Source organism: Rhagoletis zephyria, unplaced genomic scaffold (assembly GCF_001687245.7).
Source record: "Rhagoletis zephyria isolate East Lansing unplaced genomic scaffold, Rhagoletis_zephyria_1.1 Rzeph_scaffold_00544, whole genome shotgun sequence".
In the NCBI taxonomy this organism is placed as follows: domain Eukaryota; kingdom Metazoa; phylum Arthropoda; class Insecta; order Diptera; family Tephritidae; genus Rhagoletis; species Rhagoletis zephyria.
In genome coordinates, this window is record NW_016157628.1 from 162923 (window position 1) to 170372 (window position 7450).

The window sequence follows — 7450 nt, forward strand, 5'->3', positions numbered from 1 at the left end:
TATGGTGTCAAGTTAGCACTACATACCATTTTTTCTTAAAAAACGAGAGCTACAAATTTTTTCTTTCCACAACAAATTTACAACAAAAACACTACAATTAATGCCGTAGTTAACTTTTCCAATTTCGAAGAGTGTAGTGCTAACTTGACACACGTAATCGCGGCCGCTGTGGTGTGTGTGTTTAGCAGTGCGCGCTACAATTCTGAAAAAAACTGGGTTCAAGCCCGGTTCAACCCATCCTCAAAAAAAAAAAGAAAAGTGAAAAAGTTTTCTCTAATATCGGTCGCCCCTCGGTAGGCAATGGCAAAACTCCGAGTATATGTATTTCGGCCATGAAAAACAACTGAACTGTATGTCCCTCCCCTTTGTCTGACAACATCAAGGCGATGTGATGTAAAAATAATTATTGATATACATATGTACATACATACATGCATACATATTACTAGAAGTTTACTCCGATGGGCTTTGCGGCGGCGGCGGCGTCAACTTTAAAAATAATTGGCACGTCTGGCATCGCCGGCACAACTGCTCATATGAAAGATTCCCAGAAGACATAAGGCTACTAACTTATTTATCATGTCATATCGGCAGCGTTGGGCATTCGCCATGGCAATTGAGATTAGAATTCTATTTTATTTATTCTTGAATTAGTTTTAAGTTTAAATATTTTTACTTTCTACTTGAATTAGAATGTTGAGTTCCTGGGGCTGATGTAGGGGCGAACAGAATGAGGTCTGAGGTATGTACATACATACATGATTATCTATGTTTTCTACAGATCCGTATGTACTATTCCAATTTAAAGAAAAAAAAAATTGAAAAAGTTGAGTTATTGGAGTAATTTAAAAAACATTTTTAACAATCTTATTTTTTGCGGGTTGATTAGCCGTACCCAGTAGATAACTTCACGAGTTAAACACTTTTCCGAAAGGTCATCCTGAGAGTCAAGAGGCCTTCCACTTGACATTACTTTATTTATCCCCTCTATTTTGTATGGAGTGGCATAAATTGAAGGGCTGCTTCTTTCGCTACCCATAGAAGGCCTTCTAGAAAGGCTTTTATCGGACGTACTTCAGAAGGCTTTTTGGTGGAGTTCTTTTAAAATTGTTTCTTTAATTTATAAAAAGGATATATGTTTGAAGTTTATATCAAATATGTATCAATTGTACTAAGTGTACCAAAATTATCTTCTGGGTAATTTTGAAAACAAGAGTGGTACACCTTTTTACTACAGTTTAACCCATCAACTTACACCACACAGTGGTCGGAGAAGCTATGGTTTACGCGAAAAATTAGAAGGGCTGTTACGATTATAATAAAAATGCATAATCATAGTATTTTTGTTATGCTAAATCTGATTATGCCGTAAAATTTTTTAGTTTGACAGTTGACAGCTGTCAAATGACTGCTAATTTCTCTAAAAATAAGAAAATCTTTTTGAAAATACCACTTATTAGGTTTTTAGGCACGCTAGTCACGAATTTTATATCAAACTAAAAGTTTGACAGTCGACAGCTGTCAAACGGACTGTCAATTTTTATAAAAATCAGATAATCTTTTTAGAAACGTTACTGATAAGGTCATTAAACATGCTGAAGAAGAAGCAAGACAAAACCAGCAATTACTGTTATAATTAAAAGTTTCCATAAAAAAATTGTTAAGAAAGCTATCAACTCATAACTGTTAGAACAAGGCACGATCGAATTCGTTGAATTCAATGGATCCAACGGCTTGCTCAGCACATATTATTAAAAATACTAACCAGCTTTGAGTTAGCTGGACATTTCTGAATAAGAATGGCTTTATTCCAATTAATTTATCACAGTTTAAAAATAGGCCTTTTCGCGTCAAGCAGGCCTTATCCGACCACTGTGCACCATAACGAACCTTTTTGAACCATTGTTGAAAAAACTGCTTATGAATGGTTAAAATTGTTACTAAAATATTAAGCGCCAAATTATAATAAGGCCGCCAAAACGGGCTGCCTCCACGGCGCACACAAGTGCACACGCAAGTCCGTCTGAACAACTCAACACAAGGACCACCACACAGGTCAGGCGATGTCGAGCTCGAAATATTTAATTTTTATATACCCCCTGTCACCAGCTGCCCGGCAGGATATCAACCTGAAATAGGTGCGCTCTTCAGAGGTGAACACCGTGTGGTAGTTGGCAACTTTAACGCGCTCCACAATCTTTGGCATTCAAGCCTGTCAAATGATCACAGGGGAACACACTTGGCTGAGCAGATACACGATTCGTTATTCTGCACAAGGAAAAACGACGCACCCACTGGATTATGGGCAGCTGCTGCATCTCGACAGACATAAAATAGTCATCTTGATTAATAAACCTACTGACTTTCCTTTCGCGGAACACCGGACCTAAATCAACTTTACTAAAGCTGATTGGAAAGCCTGCGCGGAATTTACTGAAAGCATCTTCTCTACCCTCCCCACAGAAACCGACGTTCACTTAGGTAAACATAAGTTCCGCAGGGTTGTCACAGCTACTGCAGCTCGCTTCGTCCAGGCGGTTGTATAACGGACCCCCATCCGAACTTTCCTGCTAAAGCGGCTGTTGTAGCCGAAGAGCGTGACAACCTTGGTCAGGCCGATCCCGGGAATCCCCGCATCTGGGATCTCAATACGGAGATTGGGCAGTTTGTGAACGTACATACATAAGCGGAAGAAGTGGGAAGACTTGTAAATTCACCTTTGGTGTGAGTAAGGTTTTGTTAACCGTGAGGTCACTGTCCAATCCGGCAAAGCGCGACGACAGAGTCGAAGTCTCTTTCGGCGACCGAGCCTCGTCAGATCCGGAGCGATGCGCGAACTATTTTAGCCGACAATTTAAACTGCATCCTCTGGCAGACAAAACCAAACATAGAGTGACCAGACGGCTGCACAAACTGCTAACAAGGAAGCACCTCTTGTTTTCACTTGCGGTGAAGTCCAGGTAGCCATCGGCCAATGATCGGACTTGAAAAAAAAATTTGTGTGGTAGAATCTGGAAAAAAATGTGGTAGATTTCAAAAAATGTGGTAGATCTCAGGTTTTGGATCAAACTTTGTACAAAAATTAAAAAAATTCTGCAAGGTTTCATATAAATTGCAAACATTTTAATTAGAATCTAAAAAAACAGTTATTTTAATATAATAAAGTGTAAGATTGAATTTGCTAAAAATTGCGTTGAGTTTTGGCAATTTTTTTCCTTGAACGTATAAAGCAGTTCCTTGTATATCAAGATATTTTTCTAACATATTTTGAAAGATTTCTGCGACCTTGCGGAGTACTGCCAGCATTTCTTTTTATCACATTACGATGTAGGGAACATATGTGGCACGTTCCAGAAACCGTTACTTGTGATTTGCCGATATTGACAATTCTCAAGTAAAAGTAAACAACGCTTTAGAAACTTAAGATGCACTGTAATTTGCTAATACTTTCACAAAACTCACCGTCTTTTAACATTTTCGCTATTAATTATTTTTATAAATCATATATTTTGCAATTCAAAACAATAAAACCACGTTTCCTGTCAAAAAATTGAATATTGAGAAAATTTAATATTTTACAGGTTATTTTAGAATCCCTTTTTGCCTGTTAGTGTTTAGTGTGGGACCATTTTTGCTCCTAAAATTAAGAAAATTATGTCGAGCAAAAATAAAACCACTCAAATCTGCGAATATGTGGTAGATTTTAGACCTTGTGTGGTAGATGTGGTAAATGCTCAAAAAAGTGGCAGATCTACCAAAAAGTGGTAGAAGTCCGATCACTGCCATCGGCAGGGCGAAAGCCTCCAAAGCCATGGGACCCGACGGAATACGCTGATGCTGAAAAATATAGTAATAAGGAGTAATCTATTTAGCCAAGGTTCCCAACCCGTCAATGGCTACTCTAGACATTTCAGACATCTGGGAGATGGGGAGGGTGGTCCCACTGCTTAAACCGTGAATGCCAGCCAACGAAGGAGTCTTATCGCCCGATAACCCTCCTTTCCCCGGTAACGGTAACAGCGAAGCATCAACACAGATTCCGTAAAGTGACTTAACGCAATAAACACTCACTGGCACTTAACGCCATAAACACTCAGATAATACGTGGCCTAAACCGAAATAGCCCCTGTGAGATAACTAGTCCATAGCGTTGGATCTGGCAAAGGTTTTTGATACCGTCAATCACTCCACGCTACTAGAAGACATAGAGGGTTCCTCTCCCATATAGACAAACGGTGGTTGCCGAATTATCTGAGTGGCCGACACTCGACAGTAATGTTTAGAGACAAATGAAACAAACCCAGAAAAATAAAACGGGAGGTCGCCGGAGACCAGTAGGACGGAGTGGATGAAGCTGCACTCCGGGCAGCGAGCGGAATTTCGTCTACCTCGGGAGACTCTGACCACAATAGCCCAACTTCGCTATGGCTACTGCAGCAGGTTGAACTCATACCTGAGCAGACTAGATGCGAATGTGCCAAATGAGTGTCCGGCATGCGGAGAGACACCCCACGACTCAAAACATCTCATCACATGCTCACAAAACCCCAATCAAATGTCCCTGTGGGTCTCATGTTAGTTGGGCTTGACGACAACGACTGAGAGACTAACCAATCTTTGCGAGGTTGTTGTAGCCGCGACATCAACAACGGGTAAAACTCCTTCTTCGGCAGTGAACTCCATTTCCCTAGTGACTTAGAAGTTTGGAGTAAGTGGCGATGAAGTGAAAATTGGAAGAGACGTCCAACATGCTGGAAGAGGAGCTGAGAGAGATACATGCTCTTGTGAGACATAAGCAAATCGTACCATAAATGAAGTTTTTCGGAATAACTCCACTCCTACTCCACCTACTCAAAAAAAACAAACAAAACGATTGCACTTTATTATACTAAAAGTTAACTAATTTTATGTAACAAATTTTGAGGAGTAAAAATGTTGAGCGCAAAGTGAGAAGTTTTAAAAAATATACAAATTTGAGATATTACTAAATATATGTATATGTATGTAAAGCATTGTTCACTCAAAATCAACGCGATCTGTCCATAGGGACAGGGGCGTTAGCTGGGTCGGGTTCTGGGGGCAGGCGTAGTGGCGACTCTCCTCATGCCGGGAATTGGTTGGGCAAATCCTCGATTATTCTGCTCAAGTATAGGTTAACACGGCTATAATAGCCAGAGCGAAGTTGGGCTATTGGGGTGCGGGTCTCCCGAGGCAGACAAGGGGTACTCTTTATGAATTTGTACAACGATTTTGGGTTGCTGTGCCCAAACGCGTGAATCGAATCAAAAACCTTTTACACACTTGTAGACAACAGTTCACGCTTTATTACAAAAATAAAATTAACTATATCTGTGCACTAATTTATTAATAATGTCGGTTGGAAATATGGTATTTTTTGCAAGTTTCCGAGCTGAGTTGTCAAAAAAAAATATCCACAAAATATCTCTGCAAAAGGTGTTCAGCCCCTCTCCTTAAGCAAAACAGAAAGGAGAATTTCTCCTTAGCTAGGGTTATAATCCCTAAGCGCGTCCGAAGGCCGCCTACGCAGAAAGTTGTTTTCTGCAAAAGTTCTGCAGCCCCTTTTCTTCGGCAACACAGAAAGGAGAATTCTACTTAGTGAGGGTTATAATCCATAAGTGCGGCCGCCTACGCAGACAGGTGCTGTTGTTGTTGTTGTTGTAACAGCATACAAATTCCCCAAAGAGGTTTTGGGGAGTATTGCTGGAGTGGCAGTCCTTGGCCAGATATATATCTGGGTCGTTGCGGTTACGTAAACCCGACTGTCGTGGGAACGGCAGACAGGTGCTCTCTGCAAAAGGTGTTCAGCCCCTCTTCTTGGCCAACAGAGAAAGGAGTAGTGAGGGTTATAATCGGTTTGGAAGAAATCCAAATTTCCGCTGTTTTCAAACAGCTCCCAAGGGGTCTTTGGGGGGGGAGGTTGCAGAGCCCCGCCCCCTCCCCCTCCGCCACCACCCCTAAATCGTTGTACAAATAGCTAAAGTTTTCCCCAGACAAAGTTCTGTCCACGTCGAGTGGTTGTGTGCCCAGAACGGCATTCACAGGTCGAGTCCAATTCTGGAGACCGAACTGTGCTCTTTCTAGTGGGTGTGGTATCCTCTCCGCCAACTAACCCAAAAACAGTGGGCAAATAACTAACATTGCACATTATTAGCTTACTGTGATATTCAGGAAAAATTTAAAACGAAATCTATAATTCATGTAGGAAGGGACATAAAAAATATTTGGCCGGCATTTCAGTTTATTTATAAAATAGTCCAATCCATTCCCGCCATTACCACACCAAAATAAAACTCAAAGCACATGGTTTTCACGACGAGCCATATAAAAGAGAGCACGATGTAAACAAAAAAGAGCAACTACACAACAAAGAGATGCTGAAAAAAATTGCACGCGTATTTTTATTTTATTATTCTTATAAATATTTTGTTTCGTGTTTAAACTATCCAAACTTGTGTTAATTACTTTATTATATTTACTTTTTTAAATAAGCTTACAAGATTAATCACATCTACAGGCAATACTTGAGTACAAATGAGTGAATCGAATGAGACAAAACAATAAGAAAAAATACATACATTTAAAAAAAATTTAGTGACATTCTTTTGAAACCGAAAGGTTTTTTAAAATAATTAACACGCATCCACTTATTATTAGCTAGTATTGCACAACTAGCGCTCAATGAACTTAGCTTTCATATACATAAATTGAACGTTCGCAGTTTTTGGTCGCAATTGCCGACCATGTGAAATACATGTTCTTAATACGCCCCTGGACCAATTTACAACAACCCAAATTAAAATGACGTTCCCCGAAATCTTATTAAATAATGATAAATTTAAAAAAGCACTCAGGGAGCAATATGAGACTCACTTAAAAAAAATCCTGCTGCCATTCGCCAGCGTTCGCTGAGCCGACCAACCAAAGACGACCACAACCGTGGCTGAGGGCACACCACAAATTCACTTCGTGTTATTCCAATAGCAAAAGTTTTCCTCACTATTTCTTGGACCAATTCCTGTTCTGGACTTCTCTAAATATACACAATCGTTAGCAGTTCTACTATTTTCAATATTTCTAGTAAAATTGTATAGTAAAACAAATTGCCCGTGGTCTAAATTTCAGTTTTTAACACGCACGTTTACCAAACAAAAAACTGCGATTCTTGGCGTTAGCCATTTTCGAGTAGTATTGCCAACCTAACACAACTAAATGTCACATACCATCCACATGGTTGACAGCAAATAATTCTATTACAATTTGCCATCCAATCAGTGCTGCCAGCCTAAGCTGTAAAATCCAAAGAAGGTAATTTTATAAGAAGGGACAACTCGTTACTTTGAAAACGTGCGGCGATGATTTTGACCGTATCTGAAACGTTTGCAACAGGAACTTATCTCCAAACCAAGCAAAACAAAAGAAAAGCGCAAGC

At 39.9% G+C, this 7450-nt stretch overlaps 1 protein-coding gene across 1 annotated transcript in view; it reads right to left on the bottom strand.

Annotated features, from left to right (window-relative positions):
* Positions 1 to 7450, bottom strand: part of MESR4 (misexpression suppressor of ras 4) — a 46095-nt gene extending 38645 nt beyond the window's left edge. Inside the window, exon 1 of the mRNA XM_017612454.1 lies at positions 6892 to 7450. The gene's annotated coding sequence lies outside the window, so the exon portion shown is untranslated. The remainder of the gene's footprint in view (positions 1 to 6891) is intronic.